The sequence below is a fragment of the Chiloscyllium plagiosum genome, unplaced genomic scaffold, assembly GCF_037043375.1.
Source record: "Chiloscyllium plagiosum isolate Xiang-an unplaced genomic scaffold, Cpla_swu_hap1 HiC_scaffold_35, whole genome shotgun sequence".
NCBI classification, from domain to species: Eukaryota; Metazoa; Chordata; class Chondrichthyes; order Orectolobiformes; family Hemiscylliidae; genus Chiloscyllium; species Chiloscyllium plagiosum.
Window position 1 is genome coordinate 44,581,943 of NW_028270173.1, and position 21,143 is coordinate 44,603,085.

The following is a 21,143-nucleotide window of genomic DNA, read 5'->3' on the forward strand; positions in this document are numbered from 1 at the left end:
TACCACCCTCCACGTGAAAATGTTGCCCCTTAGGTCTCTTTTATATCTTTCTCCCTCACCCTAAACTTATGCACTCTAGTTCTGTACTCAATCCACCCCAGGGAAAAGACTTTGTCTATTTATCGTATCCATGCGCCTCATGATTTTATATACCTCTAAGTTCACCCCTCGGCCTCCGACACTCCAGGGATAACAGCCCCAACCTATTCAGACGCTCCCTATAGCTCAAATCCTTCAACCCTGTCAATACCCTTGTTAATCTTTCCTGAACCGTTTCAAGTTTCACAATATATTTCCGATAGGAAGGAGACCAGAATTGCACGCAATATTCCAACAGTGGCCTAACCAATGTCCTGGACATCCGCAACATGACCTTCCAACTACTGTACTCAATAATCTGACAAACAATGGAAAGCTTTCTAAATGTCTTCTTTACTATCCAATCTACCTGCGACTCCACTTTCAAGGAGCTATGAACCTGCACTCCAAGGCCTCTTTGTTCAGCAACACTGCCGAGGACTTTAACATTAAGAATATAAGTCCTGCTAAGATTTGCTTTCCCAAAATGCAGCACCTCACATTTATCTAAATTAAACTCCATCTGCCACTTCTCAGCGCATTGGCCCGTTTGATCAAGATCCCATTGTAATCTTATGGAACCTTGTTCGCTGTTCACTACACCTCCAATTTTGGTGTCATCTGCAAACTATACCTCTCATGCTCACATCCAAATCAGATATATAAATGATGAAAAGTAGTGGACCAAGCACCGATCTTGTAGCACTCCACTGGTCACAGGCCTCCAGTCTGAAAAACATCCTCTACACCACAGTCTGCCTTCTACCTTTGAACCAGTTCTGCTTCCAAATGGCGAGTTCTCCCTGTATTCCATGAGATCTAAGCTTGCTAACCAGTCTCTCATGGGGAACCTTGTTGTACGCCTTATTGAAGTCCATGTGTAGCACACCTATCACTTTGCTCTCATCAAAACTTTGAATATTTTTTTTAAAAAGTAACAATCAAGTTTGTGAGACATGATTTCCCACGTATAAATCCATGTTGACTATCCATAATGAATCATTTCTTTTCCAAGTACATGTACATCCTGTCCCTTAAGATTCCCTACAATAACATGCCCACCACCAACGTCAGGCTCATTGGCTATAGTTCCCTGGCTTGTCCTTACCACGGTTCTTAAATAGTGACACCATATTAGACAACCTCCAGTCTTCTGGCACTTCACCTGTGACTATCGATGATACAAATATCTCATTAAGAGACCCATCAATCACTTGCCTAGCTTCCCACAGAGTTCTTTAGGACCCCTGATCGGGGCTTGGGGATTTATCCACTTTTATGCGTTTCAAGACATCCAGAACTTCCTCGTCTGTAATATGGACATTTTTCAAGATGTCACCATCCATTTCCCGTCATTCTATATCTTCCATCTTCTTTTCCACAGTCAATACTGATGCAAAATACTGGTTTAGTATCTGCCCCATTTCCTATGGTTCCATACAAAGGCTGCCTTGCTGATCTTTGAGGGGCCCTGTCCCCTCCATAGTTACCCTTTTGGCCTTAACGTATTTGTAAAAACGGTTTGGATTCTCCTTCCCTCTATTTGCCAAAGCTATCTCATCTCCCCCTTTGCCCTCCTGATTTTTCTTTTAAGTATACTCTCGCTGTCTTTATATTCTTCTTAGGATTCAATCGATCTATCCTCTGTTTATTCTGCCCATGCTGACTCGGTCCCCGAAACTGAGTTCATCCTATTTTCCTGAGTTTTGTCGACACCCTTCTAAATCTTTCCAAACCATGTCCAAATTTCCTTTAAAAGTTGCAATTGTACCTGTCTCTATCACTTCCTCTGGCAGATTGTTTCATTTCCACACTACCCGCTGTGTGAAATGGTTGTCTTTTGGGCCCCCTTCAAGTCTTTCCACTCATCTTAAACATAGGCCCTCACGTTTTGGACTCTCCTACTCTGGGGACAAAGACCTTGGCTATTCATCTTATCCATGCCCCTCATTTTCTTTTACACTTCTGTATGGTCACCCCTCAGCCGCCTAGAGTCCATGGAAACTGGTCCCAGCCAATCGAGTCTCTCCCTGTGACTCAAGCCTTCCAGTCTTGACAACATCCGTGTCAATCTTTTTTTTTTGCAGCTTTCCGTTTCATAAAATCCGTGTATAACTGGGTGAACAGAATTGCGTGAAGTATGCAAATAAGGTGTCACCAATGTTTTGTACAGCTACAGAATGATGTTCTAACTCCTGTACTCAGTGCCCTTAATGATGAACGCAAGCACACCAAACAACTTTTTCGCCACCCTGTTTACCTGTGACACCACTTACAAGGAACTCTACTTGAACCCTTAGATCTCTGTTTGACAAAACTCCACAGTTCCCTACCATCAGCTGTGTAAGTCCTAGCCTGGAACCAGCAATGATCCTTATGGAACATCACTAGTGACAGGCCTCTGGTCTGAAAAACAACCCTCTACACCACCGTCTGTCTCGTACCATAAGCCAATTTTGTATCCAAATGACTAGGTATCCCTGGATCTAATGTGATCTGATCTTATTAGCCTGTCTAGTATGTGGTGTCCTGTCGGAAGTCTTTCTAAAGTGCATGTCGACAATGTCTACCATATGCTCTCATGTATCATCTTGATAAAGTCTTCAATATCTCAAAGTTGTGAGACTTGACTTCCTGTGCACAAAACCAAGCTTCTTATCCCTAACTAGTTCTTGCTTTTCCAAATGCATGCAAACCCTGTTGCCCAAAATCCCCTCCAACAACTTACCTACCACTAACATTAGGCTCGCTGTCTGTAGTTCACTGGCTATGACTTGTAGCCTTTCTTAACCAGTCTTCCAGCATCTTACCTGTGCTTATCGATGATTAACCTACCTCAGCCACAGGTTCTGCAAATTCTTCCCTCGCTTCCCACAATGTCTTGCGATGCACTGCATCAGGTCCCACAGATTTATCAAACGTCATGTATTTCAAGGCTGCCAGGGTTACATCTTTTGTGATGTGGACCCTTTTCTATACATTATTTACTGCCCTGAATTCCCCAATCTTCACGTCTCTCTCCACACTAAATACAGCTGAGAAATATTAATTTAGGATTTCATCCATCTTGTCTCGCTCCACACATATACAAGTTCTTGATCTTTAAGCGGTCTGTAATGTCCCTAGTTTATCTTGAATGTTTAGATTTTTAACACATTTTTAGTTCTAACAGTACACTGTAATGCTTCGAAATACCTGGAGGTGCTAAAAATAGTGTACAAGGCCAGCTTACAAATAAATTGAACAAATAATATGGAAGAGTTCCATGAATCTAATTTCACTGCATTCCTGGGTGATATGAAGAATTCAAAAAATGCTTTACATGAAGTGTTGTCGACCAAGGAACCTGCGTAGAAGTTGTTTAGTGCCGTAGTCCAGCTGGTAGTGGAGGAACTCCATAATATTTGTAAAAGATTTCAGTTAGAAGGCAAATCGGTAGTGAAGCAACAGTTACAAAATGTCATCTTCAAAATTCATGAATTATGATTATTTAATCAAATTTTCTGGAAAAACACAGGAGCAGCAACTGTGGATAGAAAACTGAGTTCACATTTTGGATCCATTAACACCTCTTCAGAACAGATTATACCTCGGAAATGCTTGGTGTATGAGCTGATAAAAGAAGGTGGTGGGAGCAGAGACAATGAAGATTAGGTGGCGATTGAGCCAGAGAGAGAGGATAGCAATTGGGCAGCCAAAGAAATGGTCAGCCTGGGACAATCAACAGCTACTAACTGAATTCATTATTATCTGACAGTAGGGTGGTTGGGGTAGCAGCCCTCATGATGACAATGCCTGTTTTGTTGGTGTTGGGATAGCGAGATGGAAGAGAAGATGGAAGCCCTAAAAGTAATGACAAAACAACAAAAAGCTGGAAGAAACTAAACAAGTACGGCTGCTTTTTTTGGGAGAAAACAGTTAAGACATGCATCCAGTGACCTTTCTTCAAAACTGAAGGTAGCTTGAAAAGTTTGGAAGTTATGCAGGAGATTGATTGATTAGGTGGAGATAGTGCATGAAGAGAGGGAGAGAAGTACAATTGGACAAAGGACTAGATAAACATCCGCCTGAAAGAATTAATAACTGCTATGCTAACTATTAGTTATTGACAATAGGTTGTGTTGCAGCAGTCCATGTGATGAAATGACCTGGTGTGTGAAGTTTGTGGTAAGGACTTGGAGAAGATGCTGATCCCTAAAAATGTTCAACTCAATATTGAGTCCGGAATATGAAAATGAGGTGTTGTCTTTCTAGCTTGCGCTGAACCTCGCTGGGGCACGACAGAAACCCGACTTATCCCAAAAGTGCAAGTTGTTGTCAGACGAGTTTTAGCTTCAGCATTTAACATGGAATATGTTCAAGGGTCATGTTTGCAGTGCTTTGAGTAATGACCATTAAACAGATCAACCTTCTGAGACAGAAAACTGATCATCACGCTCACACTTAATTGGAAGACTCTTTCTTTTTAAAACTGTGCATACTCCTTCACAACTCCACTAACCATAAACATAACCCTGCGGTAGGAGGGGAACAAGTGTACAAACCTATGTCAATGCAACTATTACACTTACTACCTTGATGACATCTGAGAAGTTTTAGCATGTAACATACTCTGCAACAATCATGCCCAACTTGTTCCTTTATTTTTGACAGAAAGATAAGACTTAGAGTCCTGGATAGACAGTCAGAGTTATTTAGCACAGTAATCATCCCTTTGGTCCAAGTCATTCATGCCAGCAGATATCCTAATTTAATCCATGCCATTTACTAGCATTTGGCCCATGTCCCTCTAAACCCTTCCTATTCTGATACCCATTCAGATGCTATTAAACATACTAATGTCAAGAGTTTCCACCACTGCCTCTGTCAGTTCACACCATACAAAAAACCCTCTTCATGCAACAAAAGTTGCCCCTTAGATCCCTTTTAAATATTTCCTTTCTGAACTTAAAATACTACCCTCTATTTTCAGACTTCCTGACCCTGGGAAAATACTTGACCCTAACCATGCCTCTCATGTTTTCAATAAACCTTGATACACTCAACCTTCAGAGAAAATATCCCCAACCAATTCATCCTCTTCTACAAGCTCTCAACCCCCAATACACGTTTTGTAAAATTATGTACTTGCATACAAGGGTGAATGCCTACTTCCAGATGTTTGGGGTATAAAGATAAAGAATAAGAGGCTGAAATTTCATTTGAAGTGATTTGCAATGGAAGAAAGGGTAACGTTTTTACCAAGTGATGTGTGCCTGTGGTATTACCTTGCACGTTTTCTGACACAAAAATGTAATATGCAAGATTACAGTAGCTCGGGGGACGATTGGTAATGCGAGTTTGGAGACCGAGGACTGGTATGGCAAATATAATTCAGGTTTTTTCTCTTCTGGTGGGCGTGTTGACTGGTGACATGGGCTATTTGGTGAAAGCGGCATGTTACCTTGCGGAACGTGTATATTTTCCATTTGTCAAGAGTCATTATAACAAAATGAGCAGCTGTTCTGTGTTTAAGCGTGCGTGACTAATCAGCCATTGCCTAATTAGCTCACGTGGGATTTCTCTCAGGTTTAAGTGAAACGTTATATTGAAGAATCCATCGGCTTTTCCATTGGAACTATTACCATTAGCTTCATTTCTCGGATGGATCCATCAATACTGAGGAATATTGAAGCTGTGTACTACCCTATTCTTGCAATTATTGGAGTTCCTGGTAAGTTACGACTATTTTGCGATCAGACTGCATATTTCAACAATTCATACCTTTGTTTCTTGCATAATTTGTTAGAAAGGAAGTTGTACTTTTAAGTAACTCGATAATCACTTATCTTTTGTTTTTCTTTTCTTAATAAACATCCTCCATCTCGCGATAAGTTTGCAGAGATGAAGGAGAGGAATTATACTATTAATGGTGGTGTTGTAGAACAGAGACCTCAGGGCTCAGGTACATAATCCTTTCAAATTTGCGTCACAGATAGACAGGGTAGTTAAGAAGGTGATTAACATGTTTGGCTTCATTGTTCAGACCTTTGAGTATGGGAGTTCAGACTTCATGTTCAGGTTGGAGAGGACACTGGAGAAGCCATTTCGGAGTTCCGAATGCAGTTCTGGTCCCCCTACATGAGAAAAGATGTTATACTGGAGAGGATTCAGAACGCGTTTACCAGGATGTTCTCGGGAAAGGAGTGTTTGAGAAAGAAAAATAGACAAAACAGTCTGGGACATTTTTTTTTTTAAAAAAGAACTGGACCGAGGATGGTAGGCCAGTGACGTCATTGTTTTATAAACATCAATGAAGGGTACAGACAAACTGAAAGTAACGCATCTTTTACATCAGATGAAGGCATTAACAAAGGGCGAGGGGAAAACTTTGAGGTGAGACGGAAATGATTTAACGAAGCACATGAGGGGCATCTAATCTACAAAGAGTGTGGTCCATGTGTGCCATGAACTGTCATTGGAAGTTGTGGCTGTAGGTACATTTACAATGATTATAAGATATTTGGATACTTTAATGTAAAGGAAAGGTTTGTAGCGATCATGGCCAAACGCAGGCAGGTGGGACTAATTTCATTGGGGAACATGGTCGGCACAGACTCGTTAGACCAAAGGTCTGTTTCTGTGCTGTATGACATTCTGAATCTAAGATTGGTTCTCTTCTGAAGACACTGCATTCCAAGAAGAGAAACAAGGACTCTGTTAGGGAGAAAGCGGCAGGACTGACAGTCTGGGTGGAGGTGTTCTTTGAGTCGAGTTTCAAAATTCGGATGATGTGCAATTTGAAAACAAATTAGTAATGTCACCATTCGCAATTCAGTCTCTCCTTTGCGGTTTATGAGCCGAGAGACTACCAATGGGCGATGGTGCACAGTGAAACTTTGAGAAATATTTCCGTTCCTTTTATGTATAGTCAACACTAAACACTACAGCGCCAGTGATAGATGGAACAATTGGTTAACGAGACAAAACATCGAAATTGAGCATCTTTGTTCTGATGGTGTCGAGAAGTCAGATATTATTCCGAATGCATAAATTAGGGGAGTGGAAGGTATGGAATGATACTCCCGCAATCTTGAAATGCTGCTGCAAATTAGTGAGTTCGGAAAATGTACCAAGGACATTCCACTGATTTCTGTAGCCTCAAAGTCAGCATTTCACAGCGTAATAACCATGCTTTGATACCCAGTCCACTGTTAATTTCAGGATCGCTTCTCAGTTAATGCGGTTGCATTTTGTTTTTACAAATATTTTCAGGTATAGCAACACGACCATAGGGGGTCTCGTCAGGTCCACACCCCCCACCAACCCAACCTCCACTCCCGGCACCTTCCCCTGCAACCGCAAGAAATGCAAAACTTGCGCCCACACCTCCCCCCTCACTTCCCTCCAAGGCCCCAAGGGATACTTCCATATCCGCCACAAATTCACCTGCAACTCCACACACATCATCTATTGCATCCACTGCACCCGATGTGGCCTCCTCTATATTGGGGAGACAGGCTGCCTACTTGCGGAACATTTCAGAGAACACCTCTGGGACACCCGGACCAACCAACCCAACCACCCCGTGGCTCAACACTTCAACTCCCCCTCCCACTCTACCAAGGACATGCAGGTCCTTGGACTCTTCCATCGCCAGACCATAGCAACACGACGGTTGGAAGAAGAGCGCCTCATCTTCCGCCTAGGTGCCCTCCAACCACAAGGGATGAACTCAGATTTCTCCAATTTCCTCATTTCCCCTCCCCCCCCCACCTTGTCTCAGTCAAATCCCTCGAACTCAGCACCGCCTTCCTAACCTGCAATCTTCTTCCTGACCTCTCCATCCCCACCCCACTCCGGCCTATCACCCTCACCTTGACCTCCTTCCACCTATCGTATTTCTAACGCCCCTCCCCGAAGGCCCTCCTCCCTATCTTTTATCTTAGCCTGCTGGACACACTTTCCTCATTACTGAAGAAGTGCTTATGCCCGAAACGTCGATTCTCCTGTTCCTTGGATGCTGCCTGACCTGCTGCGCTTTTCCAGCAACACATTTTCAGGAATAATGTTATGTGTCAACAAAGCACTGGGGGAAGTCTTTCTGCTGCTGAGCAAATTCTGACTTTAACTATACCATTTGAATATCACTGAGTTTAACTAGATAAGGCAATGTTCGAATTTGATCCAAACCGACAGAAAATTACCAGATGAGAGTTACATCTCAGATGATGTTCCAAAACGAAGTATGGTGATGGTTAACTCAGAAAGTGAGGACTGCAGATGCTGGGGATCAGAGCTTAAAAATGTGTTGCTGGAAAAGCGCAGCTGGTCAGGCAGCATCAAAGGAGAAGGAGAATCGATGTTTCGGGCATAAGCCCTTCTTCAGGATTGTGATAGTTAAACTGAACTACTAATTTGCCTTCACCAAATACATACAATCATATTGATATCATAGGCATAAATGACATTCGAGATTTTGGAGTTATTGCAGTTTTTGTGGCCCAACATATATTATTCATTTCTGTTCAAATCCTGCCATACGCAGAAGATGGATTCATGAAGCGACTGAACATGATTGTTTTCCATCTCGTCTGTTCAAATGTTGAGAATCAAATTGCAAACCATCCAAGACGTCGGTGATGGGTTGGGTATTGTGGGGGAAACAATTAGCGAAGAGTGAGATCCCACTAGCTACTGAGTTTCAGGTTAGCAACCTATCCAGGCTTGACAGTTGTGTATTAGATTCGTCCAGTAAATAACAGAGAACCGCATCATTATACAGTTACTTATGTCCGGGTATTTCTGGCAATCTGGAATAACAAGCGAATTGACTATCCTCTCCAAAAGTCGTGAGTGGTACAGTTGAACAGGTGGAGTAACCACGGAGAAAAGATCAGAAATGAACACACTGATGTCAAAATCCTGGAAGGATGTAGAAACAGAATGTAAAATTAATAGAATCCTTACAGGAGAGCAGCATATTCTTTCCTCCCTACACGCTCCATGCCTCTTAATTTAATATGTCATAATGATTTCCACTTCAGCCTGCATTGCTCCAAAGAATAGAACCCCGTATATCCAATCTCTCTCCATAAATATAACCCAGGTAATGTGCAGATAAATCTCCTCTGCACACTGTCTATTGAAACCAACAACCCCCTCCCTCCCCTAAAAGCCCCCACACCCCCGCCCCCCCCGCACACCATATTCTGGCTTCTGGCTCGGGTCTCAGCAACATTTTATGCCGTTACAGCATAACATCCCGACCGTTAAGCTTCGTCCCTCGGCTGATAAAGGAATATGTCCCATATGCGTTCTCATCCGCTTCTTGCGATTGCTCCACGAATTTGAGAGATAAGTGGACATGTATGCCTATGTTCCTCTGATTCTGTTTGCTTCTCAGGATACTGTTCCTTTCCTTTGTTTGTCCTGCCAAAATATAAGTTAAACAGTCGGTGCCGAACAATGATCACTGCTGAACCCCACTGGGTTCTGACTTTGAATCAGAAAATAAAAGCCGTCCAACCTTACCCCATGTACTCTGAAATTTCTGGGTCATTTAGGGTAATTTCCTTTGATATCATTATCAGACTCCAATGCGAAATTCTATCAAAAGCTTCACTGAAATTGCATCAAATAAACGTCCACTCAGAAATACGCACAACCCTTCTTGGGTCCTCGACAAATATTTGAAGAATGGCTTCATTCCCACTATTATAAGAATTCTGAATGTACTTCTCAAATTTTGAATTCAGTGTTGATCTCACTCTTTTTGTATATTCTCTGCAGCCATAACAGTTTATTCTCCGCACTCTACCATTCTTCTATTGCACTTTTTATAGTCTGATATATCTGTCTTGCATGCAATACAAAACCTTTTCATTGTACTTTGATACATGTGGCAATAACAAATGAAATGAAATGAAACATTTACTCTTGATGGGATGTCCGGAATTGTGGCTGCAGCGCCAAAATGATGAAACAGGCATTTACGCAGATAAGAAGGGTTAGTTCTTTCAGGTAAGATAATGCTTCTTTGAAATTCTCTGCGTCTGGAATCAATGGATCATATTTTGTTAAGAGTAACCAAGACCCATGCCTGTAAATATCTAGAGAATGAATATTAAGAGATATTTGATACAGTAGGAATGTGGTGTTCACCTACCAGATTTGTCACGACCTTATTGACTGGCTAAAGAAACACGGTGATCCAATTTCTCTACTACTTACATTCGTTATCGTGTTAACTCTGCCGAAAATAATTTCAAATTCACAGGAGGCAGTAGAAGGAGCAGTAGAAATTGATATTTTTATTGATATTTTGCATTTTTTGTCTTTTGTTTTTCGTTATTCGAGCTTCATATGAACATAGACAGTGAATTATGCAAATTACTATAATTACTATCCTTACATACGCAATGACTTCACCATGGAAATGCTCCGTCCGATATGTTGCAGGTGAAATGTTTATAAAATTGCAACGTTATGGAATTGTTTACCTAATTTACATTAGAATGAAAATATCATTGAGCCAGTTTGCACTGATACCTAACAAAACCTGGATAACTGTGCTGTTGAAAATCAAAGGATGGCCCTGGTTATTTTGTCAGGAAGAAGTTGTAATCAGCATTAGTAACAGAATCACAATTCTGAGTACTGTCAGGTTATCATCAGATGTGTTTTGAATTCAGCGTTTAATTTTAAATAACTGAACATGGCTCCAAAGTATCACTAATCACAACATCAACTGGATACAAGGTCGATGAGCTTTGCTTTATCATGGAGGTGTCCTTAAGGAGTGGATTTTTTTTGGTATAAATAAACCCTATAGACGTAATTCATCTTCCATTTTGCGGGACAAGACCAGTGAGCCAGTGGAGGATAAAACTCTTTGTGGCATTTCATAGAATTCTGAGTTGAGTTTGCGTTTGACTTAACAAACACTAATTTACAGATGACTTTGAATGAGCTTAGATGATCAGCCTAACGTATGCTTTTGAGTGAATCTACAGGAAATATCTAACACTTCTACATTAACATTAACCTATTCAGGAAAGGACAAGATAGAAGGTAAAGCCTCCTATGCTAAGAATCACATTGGACTGGCTTGGATGTAGGATTAGTTAAAAGGCAGGATGCAGAGAAGCTGAATAAAGGTGCCATTCTCCTATTGGTAAGCTATAAGCAATGGAGTGATCACTGACCTTTTTTCTCATCAATTCATTCAGAATATGAAAAATAAATGCCTAATATATTGGTTTTCAGTAGTATGGTTGCAAAATAGCAGGAGCATAACTTGTCGACCGGCAAAGGCAGCCAATCTCTGTGGTCAGGTCTGACAAGCATACTGGCTCTGAACTTTACAGAAACGACGATTTTCCCTCCTGTACAAGTAATTCGACGTTGTTTACTAAACAGCATAACGTTCAAAGAGGCTGGTCTTCATTACAGCCAACTCTCAGCTCATATTTTACTGATCAATAAATTCTTACCATAGTTATCACTGGACAGACAAAATGTGAATTCTTGTTTGGATTTATTTTCCTTTGTGTTCCAGCAGCGCTGAAGCGGCATGGCAATAAACAATTTGCACACTTTGTAATGGTTATGGAGCACTATTTCTGTTTTTTGAGCACTTAAATTAATCATTTCCTTTGAATTTAGAAGGATCCTTTCAGTTTCTGCTAGAAATGTTCTCACTAGACCAATCTAAATTTGATCCTGATGTTATACATATGAAACATTGTTTAAATTCAACTCTTCTGTAGCCAAGTTATCCAAACCATCAGAATATGAACAGAGAATGATGGTAGGATAAATTCCTTTGAAGAAAAAATAGTGATGAGATGCGCGGGGTAAAATGTTTAAACAGTTTGATACTTAGTCTTCCATTTTTTCTTTCAGCGAATATATTATCAATTGTGATGCTTTCCCGTCGAAATTGTGGACTCTCCAGATGCATCACACATTACCTGGCGTCAATGGCAATAGCGGATCTACTCGTCCTAATATTTGAAGTGATTATGCGTATGGTTAAAGACATCTATTTTCCGAAATCGTTTCTGGATTACACTTCCACTTGTCGTCTTACTTTTGCCTTCTCTGTTATGTCTATTGATTGTTCTGTTTGGTTAACAGTTGCTTTCAGTTTTGATCGCTCTGTATCCATCTGCTGTCAAACGTTAAGAGTCAAATACTGCACAGAGAAAACTTCAGCTGTGGTTATAGCCATTGTCTGTGGACTTTGTGCTGTAAAATGCTTGCCAGTTTACTTTGTAAACCAACCTGGAATTATTATCGACAGCATGGCATGGTTCTGTGTTATAAAATCTGATTTATATATTTTGCCAGTTTGGAAAGCTTACTTGTGCTTTGATACTATTTTAACCCCATTTGCTGCATTTTTGTTTATTTCTCTGTTCAATGCTCTGACCATCAGGCACATTTTAACGAGTAGTAAGGTAAGGAGAAGCTTTCGGGAAAAAAACAACGATTCTGAGTTAGAAAATCGCAGGAAATCTATTATATTACTACTTTCTATTTCTGGAAGTTTTATCTTTCTGTGGATGCTAATTCCTATCTGTTATGTATATGCAGAATTTACAGAGAACCAGTTTTACCAAACGGATTATAATGATCCTTTCACTGTTATGGAACAAACTGGATACATGCTTCAACTTTTGAGTTCCTGCACTAACACGTTTATTTATGCAGTGGCACAGACTAAGTTCAGAAACGAAGTAAAGAACGTGATTACTTGTCAAAATAATCAGAAGATACAAAAATGGTAACAGTCCCCTAACGTAGGTTCATGCTCCAACATAACACTGCGCTAGCTATGCGTCATTTGTGGATGCAAACAGAGGTATTTTTTCCAGACAGATGTTCATTAACGTGACTATTTCTGATGAAAAGCTCCCAATGCATAATACCAGGTCTATTGGGTTTTATCCCGGATTTTGCCTTATCTGCTGAGTTGTTTTTTCTAGTTGTTGTTATGTCAGATTTCTACTGTCTGCAGAACTTTGCTTTTGGAATGATTAACACGATTTGTTTCTCAGTAGCAGTGATAGCGTTAGACACACTATACTGTTACCTTTCTTTTTCATTATTAAAAAAAAAATCGGCTGCACCTGATGACTAACTGTTTTTATAGGCCTTCGGTTGAGATTGATCTGATAACCAAAAGGACAGTGTCAGGTCAATGCCAATGATGAATGGATATGGAATAGGAAAATGAGAATTCGTCGATTTGGACAGGAAGAATATAAATAATGAAATGTTTTATATAAATCAGGCGTTTGACTTCGGGAAATGGCTTAGCGACTGAAACCTGAGAGCACTACAGATACTGTAAATCAGAAACAATACCGGACATTTCTGGCAAACGTCAGCCGGTCTGGCTGCATCTATGGAGAGAAATCAGAGTTTACATTTTGGAGCGAGCCACTGTTCCTCAGAACTGCTCTAAGGAAGAGTCACTCGAAATTTAATGTTAAGTTTGATTTCTCTCTATAAATGCTGCCAGACCTATACAGCTTTTCCAGCATTTTCTGAATTTGCTTATGTTTGTTGACTTGGCGATTCATAGTTTTATAAGGTATAGGAGCAGAATTAGGCTTTTCAGCCCAACATGACTATTTCATCATGGCTGATGAGCTCCTCACCCCAAGTTTTCTGCCCGTCTCCCCATAACGCTTCAAACCACGACAAATTAAAAGACTGTCTAACTCCTCACTAAAGTTATTCACGATCCGAGCATCCACAACACTTTGGTTTAACGAATTCCACAAATTCACAGCCGTTTGGGAGAAGTAGTTTCTCCTCAACTCTGTCTTACATTTGTAATCCCTTAACCTTAGAATATCCCACAAGAAGAAGCATCTGCTCCATATCTATTTTATCCATACCCTTTATCATCTTGAAAATTTCAATTTAATCTCACCTCATTCTTCTAAATTCCAGAGAGTACAGGCCTATTAACCTAAGAATGATTAAATTTATAAATTCCAAGTCATGATCCCGAGCATGTCATTAGACGTGGACGGCTGGCCCCATGTAATGTGATACTGGAGAGTTTCCCATATCTTCAAGGAAAAAGGGAAGTACTATACTTCCTGGATCTGAGTGTTCTTTTCTTTTTAATCAGATTTTGATACCAAATTCTTTTGCATCGTGGTTGCTCCACTAACTTAATTGTTGAAGAGGAGCAGAAAGTTTCCGTGGATGGAATAGAGTCAGATGATATTTGATAAAATTAAGATTTTGATGGTTACTGCCTCAGTGTTCAAAGCCATTCAAAGTAGCTTTTGATTTAAGTAATGCGAGTGCCTGTGCCGCACGCTTGCAAGACAACGATGAGGTGACAGAGACGTATTGAGTATTTTTTCCCTAAATTCTGAGTAAATCAACAGAAATATTCCACAACTCAGAAGGAGACCTTGAGTTAGTGTTAGCACTGCAACATTTCAACATTTATTTTACTAGTAGTGCATCTCAGACAGTTGTGTATACTAATTGTAATCTTTTAAGCTTGTAAGGGAAAAAGACAAAAGTTCCAGACTATATAAACCGAGCTCATTATTGCAGCCATTCCATTTGAAAATTATGCACATGGCGGTGGGGATCTAAAATTTGAATTGAGGCAACACGTATACGTCGATTTTTATTTACAAAAAATGGTTTCTCGATTTAAAAGATTACTATAAAATGGTCTGTGAACCTGTACTGCTGATTTACAGAATTAAGCTGAAATTCAAAGATAAGAGGACAATAGAGTTTTCATAAAATGAATACTGACGCATTAATTGACCATTTGAACCAACCTTGATCTGATACATTGCATGATAATTTACGTAAATAAGATATATTTTCCAAAGAATACCATTGGATTAGCCTGTCTTCAATCATGTCGTCATATTACAGTTGATTGGGTTTTCTTGTAATTAAGAACCCTTTTCCAGGAAATACCACTGGATTAACTTGATGTAAATCATGTCGCAATATTATATGTGATTGGTCTTTCTTGTAATTAAGGCTGTACTATTTCTTTTTAAAAAAACATATAAATACTGTGTAATTTCAAATGTAATTGCACAATTTCACCAAGGAACACAGAAGCTTCAACCTTTGTGTTGCTGAATAGAATTGCGTCAAGGTACCTTAATTCAATAAACTAATGATCCTTGCTTTTGAGCAGACCGCATTTGTCGATTCGTTTGACCGATCTCGAACCAACAGACCCCTCTTGAGGGATCGTAGATCTTCAAGTGGGACGAGATAACTTAATATCCTGATGAAAGGCTATTGTCTGAAACGTCGATTTTCCTGCTCCTCGGATGCTGCCTGACCTGCTGTGCTTTTCTGGCACTACTCTAATCTTGCCTTTTATCCCCAGAACCTGCAATACACATTTCTGCCGAGAGAACTTAGTTGTTGACTCGTTGGTGCATTTTCGACAAGTGAATACAGAGGCTGTTTGTGCCGAAAATAAAATGGATTAAAATAGACTGTCGTCTTGAATGAATGATTTCTTAGAGTCAATGTAACATATACACGTTGTATTATACTAAAACTATAAGAGTAAAATATTTTAAAAATGAAGCTATCTTTGTCTATTGATGGTTCATTCAGTTTGGGGGTAGGGAATTTGTGATCATCTATGGACTTAAGAGATGTAATTTCCTGTTTCTTTTCTGAAGAGAGGTTGAGACAGATTCTATGGGCCAGTTTCTGGCCAATAAAGTCAACAGCTTGTGAGGCTCTTTTTTAAAATTTGGAGCAATAACAGTAGCATGATGTGGTGGTGTCAAACTTTCACAGAACCAGGATTTTACTTTAATTTTCATTGCTAGTTGGGGTTTGGAAGCTGCTACATATCTCTACTTGCTACAGCAAAACGCTTAAGTTTTTTCACTCTCCCCCTGTTAGTTTGATCTTGATGTTTTTTTCCTCCTGATTGGAGAATTGCATGTCAGACAATCTATTTTATTGAATTTGCCTTAGCTGAGTGTGAGTTAATGGGCTATTGCTATTTTGGAACATCTACTATTTAGTCGTGAAACAATCAATATTTCTGTTAAGTTTACCATTAGAGTTGTTATTTCGATTCTTCTTTCTTTTGTTTGTGTTTTAACTACAGTCTAAGAATAAAGTGTGTTTCCCTTCAGGTTTGGTAGTTTGATCAATTGAGTTGTGTCCAGAACATAATGTTTTCCACTTACCTTTAAAAATCAGATAATGTTTATGTGGAGTATATACTTTGAGCTGTTTTGTGCTGATTTATAATACGTTCTAAAATAGTGGCACAAGGAATACATTATGTTTCTCTGGGTACAACCATATGTGTGCGTCTGGCTTAGGCAATGAATTGCTGACAGTGGTGGAAAGTGCACATGGAAATGGGATATGAATAAATGTGGCCCATCAGTCTGCATGAGAAATGTCCATAATCTGAGTGGGATGCACTTTGGCGGGTCGGGGTGGACTGGATGTGCTGAATAGCCTGATTCCACACGGTATTGCTTGTATGATTCGACAATTAGCCACTTGCTAGTCTTCCCAAACCTAACCCATAGCTGTCGATGACAAAAGTATCTCTGCTTGTGGCACAGCAATTTCTTTCCTAGTATTAAGTGGCAGATGGAGTTTAATTCTGATAAATGCAGAGGTGCTGCATTTTCGGAAAGCAAATCTTAGCAGGATTTATACACTTAATGGTAAGGTCCTAGGGAGTGTTGCTGAACAAAGAGACCTTGGAGTGCAGGTTCATAGCTCCTTGAAAGTGGAGTCGCAGGTAGATAGGATAGTGAAGAAGGCGTTTGGTATGCTTTCCTTTGTTGGTCAGAGTATTGAGTACAGGGGTTGGGAGGTCATGTTGCGGCTGTACAGGACATTGGTTAGGCTACTGTTGGAATACTGCGTGCAATTTTGGTCTCCTTCCTATCGGAAAGATGTTGGGAAACTTGAAAGGGTTCAGAAAAGATTTACAAAGATGTTGCCAGGGTTGGAGGATCTGAGCTATAGGGAGAGGCTGAACAGGCTGGGGCTGTTTTCCCTGGAGCGTCGGAGGCTGAGGGCTGACCTTATAGAGGTTTACAAAATTGAGGGGCATGGATAGGATAAATAGACAAAGTCTTTTCCCTGGGGTCAGGGAGTCCACTAGAGGGCATTGGTTAAGAGTGAGAGGGGAAACATATAAAAGAGACCTTTGGGGCAACTTTTTCACGCAGAAGGTGAACGTGATGGAATGAGCTGCCAGAGGAGGTGGTAGAGGCTGGTACAATTGCAACATTTAAGTGGCATTTGGATGGTTATATGAATAGGAAGAGTTTGGAGGGATATAGGCCGGGTGCTGGCAGGTGGGACTAGATTGGGTTGGGATATCAGGTCGGCATGGACGGGTTGGACCGAAGGGTCTATTTCCATGCTGTACATCTCTATGACTCTATTCCACTTGCTGTGGGATACACTTAATTGGGCCCCAGTTTTTTTTTAAATCAAGCTTCATGCATTTTAAGACCTCCAGAACCCGCTTTTCTCTTGTGTGGACACTATTCAGGACATGACTATTTACTTTCCTGAGTTCACTAGCTTCCATTCCTTTTTCCCAAAATAAATCCAGAGAAGCAATAGAACCTCACCCAACTTCTGTAGCTCCAATATCCATGATAATTTGATCATTAAGGTGCCTAATTCTCTCCCTAATTACTCTTTTGCCATTATTATAATTATAGAATTTCTTTGGATTATCCTTAAACTTATCTGCCAAAGTTATATTTAGTCCTTTCTTTTAACCTCTTCAGATTTCCCTCTTTAAAGTACTCCTATACCCCTAACAGTCATTCAATGTTCCATATTCTCTCCAGACTTGCCCTTCACGCTAACAAGAACAGGCTGACCCCGCTCTCTCATTATTTCGCTTCTGAAATCATGCCATTTGCCTGATGTTTATTTACCTGAAAACAACCTCCTTCGATCAACATTTGGAAATTCCACTCTAACTCCATCAACTTTGCCCTTGCCCCAATTTAGAATTTTACCCTCTGAACCAGATCTATCCTGTTTCTTTAACGGTTATAAAACAAATAGAATTAAGCTCTAAGTTTCCATTGCTCTTTCATTGACACCACTATCACATTCATTGCTTATTTCCCAAGGTGATGATGAATGTTGACACTTCTGTCATCGGGTCCCCTACAAAGAGATAGCGGGTTTTTTTTTTCCCCTGAGCACTTACAATGAAAACTGACTGTTGCAAAACGAAACCACTATAACACCATCAGTCTAAGTTTGGAAAGGTAAAATCTCCATCAATTATAACCCAATTCTTCTTACATCTATCTGCGATCTCCCAACATATTTGTTCCTCCATTTCACACTGAATGTTCATGCTCCAACACTGAAATCCTAACAATGTGACCATCCCCTTATTATTTCTCAATTCCAATCATCGAGTCTCACTGTATCATTCCTCAGACATATCATATCTAAGTACTGATGTGGTGTTTGCTATAATTGTTAAAAAAATCTATACCTCGTCTCTCGCATTCCCTTTCTATTCTTTTTGCAGGATCTGTACCCTGGAATATATCTCTTCATCAACCATGTTTCCCATATCATTATGACAGCTCATTCCCTTATCATGCTCTGAGTTCATTTGCCTCGCCTGTCAGTCGTCTGGCTTGCAAAGAAATGCAATTGAATTCATCAGCCATCTTTTATTTCTTGCTGTGCTATTGCCTGCTTTTCTGTTTAACTTGCTTTCTTTAACTTCTTTACTAACCTCAACCATCTCAATTTTGTGTCATTGCTCGTTAGGATGCACCAACCTGCCAGGCAAATTTAACTGTTTCAAAATATCTCCAGCAAATCTCCACACCAGGATCTTGCCCCCGCTCCAGTCCCACTTGTAACCTGTGCAACCAGGTGTAACCTGTCCCTCTTATACAGGCCACCTCTGCCATAGATGAGATCCCAATGGTCCAAACATTTGTATCATCCATTACTGAACCAGCTCCTCAACCATACATTCATCTGCCCTATCCTCCTGGTCCAACTCTCCCATTTATTATTCCTACTGTCACGATCTCTTGATGTTCAATGGCAGTCCAATGAAGACTGAATGATAATGGCGAGGGCCTCAGCAATATCCATCCGCTCTTCTTTCAAAATTCTTGGATCCATAGATTCATAAAGTACTAGAGCACGGAGACAGGCTCTTTGTCCAAACTGATACATGGTGACCAAAATGTCCACTCACACTAACCCCATTTCTCCAAACATGGCCCATATCCTTCGAAACATTTCATACAGACGTCTTAGTCCAAATGCCTTTTAAATGTTGTTAATTTACCTGCCTCAACGACTTCGGTTGACAGCTCATTCTACATGCATACCACACTCTGTGTAAAAAATATTTGTCCCTCAAACTCCTTTTTATTCTTTCCTCTCTAACCTTAAACTGATGTCTGCTGGTCCTTGAATCCCCAACCCTGGAGAAGACTGAGTCCATTCACTCTGTACATATCTTTCATGATCTCATGCATTTCTGTACGATCCCCTATTAGTCCCTTACCCTCCAAAGAAAAATGTCCGAGCTTGTTCAACCTTTCCCTATACCTCAGACATTTGACTCCTGGCAACATCGTTGCAAATTTCTTCTGTACACTTTTACTCTCATAATATTCTTCGTCTAAAAAGGTGACAGGAACTGAACGCAACACTCCAATTGTGGTCTCACTAACGTCCTGTACAACTGCAACATAACTTCCCAACTTTTCTACTCAATGTTGTGATGAAGGCCAAAATATTCTTCACTGCCCTGTGTACTGCTAACTCGACTTTCAGAGAACTGAGCACCTGAAATCCAAGGTCCCTCTGCTGCACTACACTCTTTAAGGCTCTACTATTCACTATGAAACCGCTACCTTGATTTGACTTTCCAAAATGCAAGACTTCACACTTACCTATATGAAACTCATTTGCCATTTTCACCCTATTTCGCAATCTGCTCAAGGTCCTGCTGCAAGTTCTGGTAACTTTCCTCACTATCCATGGGACCACCTGTTTTAGTATCATCTGCATACTTACTAATCATGCCTTACACATTCTCATCCACATCATTGATAAAGATAACGAACATTAATTGACATAGTGCTGAACCCTGAGGCACACCATTTGTCAAAAGACTTCAGTCCGAAAAACATCCTTCCACTATTACCTTCTGATTTCTACCATCAAGCCAATTGTGTATGCAATTTTCCAGCTCCCCTGGATTCCATGCGATCTAACTTTCCAGTGCAGCCTCACATGTGGAAATTAATATGTAGGAGGAGAAAGTGAGGTCTGCAGATGCTGGAGATCAAAGTTGAAACTTTATTGCTGGAACAGCACAGCAGGTCAGGCAGCATCCAGGGAACAGGAGATTCGACGTTTCGGGCACAGGCCCTTCTTCAGGAATGAGCAGAGAGTGTTCAGCAGGAGAAGATAAAAGGTAGGGAGGAGGGACGTTGGAAATGTGATAGGTGGAAAGAGGTCAAGGTGAGGGTGATAGGTCGGAGTAGGATGGAGGCGGAGTGGTCAAGAAGAAGACTGCAGGTCAGGAAGGCGGTGCCGGGCTGGAGGGATCCGGCTGAGACAAGGTGGGGGGAGGGGGATGAAGAAACTGGTGAAGTCCAAGTTCATCCCCTGCGGTTGGAGGGTTCCCAGTCGGAAGGGTTCCGACTGGGAACCCTCCAACCGCAGGGGATGAACTTGGACTTCACCAGTTTCTTCATCCCCCTCCCCCCACCTTGTCTCAGCCGGATCACTCCAGCCCGGCACCGCCTTCCTGACCTGCAGTCTTCTTCTTGACCTCTCCGCCTCCATCCTACTCCGACCTATCACCCTCACCTTGACCTCTTTCCACCTATCACATTTCCAACGCCCCTCCTCCAAGTCCCTCCTCCCTACCTTTTATCTTCTCCTGCTGAACACTCTCTGCTCATTCCTGAAGAAGGGCCTGTGCCCGAAACGTCGAATCTCCTGTTCCCTGGATGCTGCCTGACCTGCTGTGCTTTTCCAGCAATAAAGTTTCAACGAAA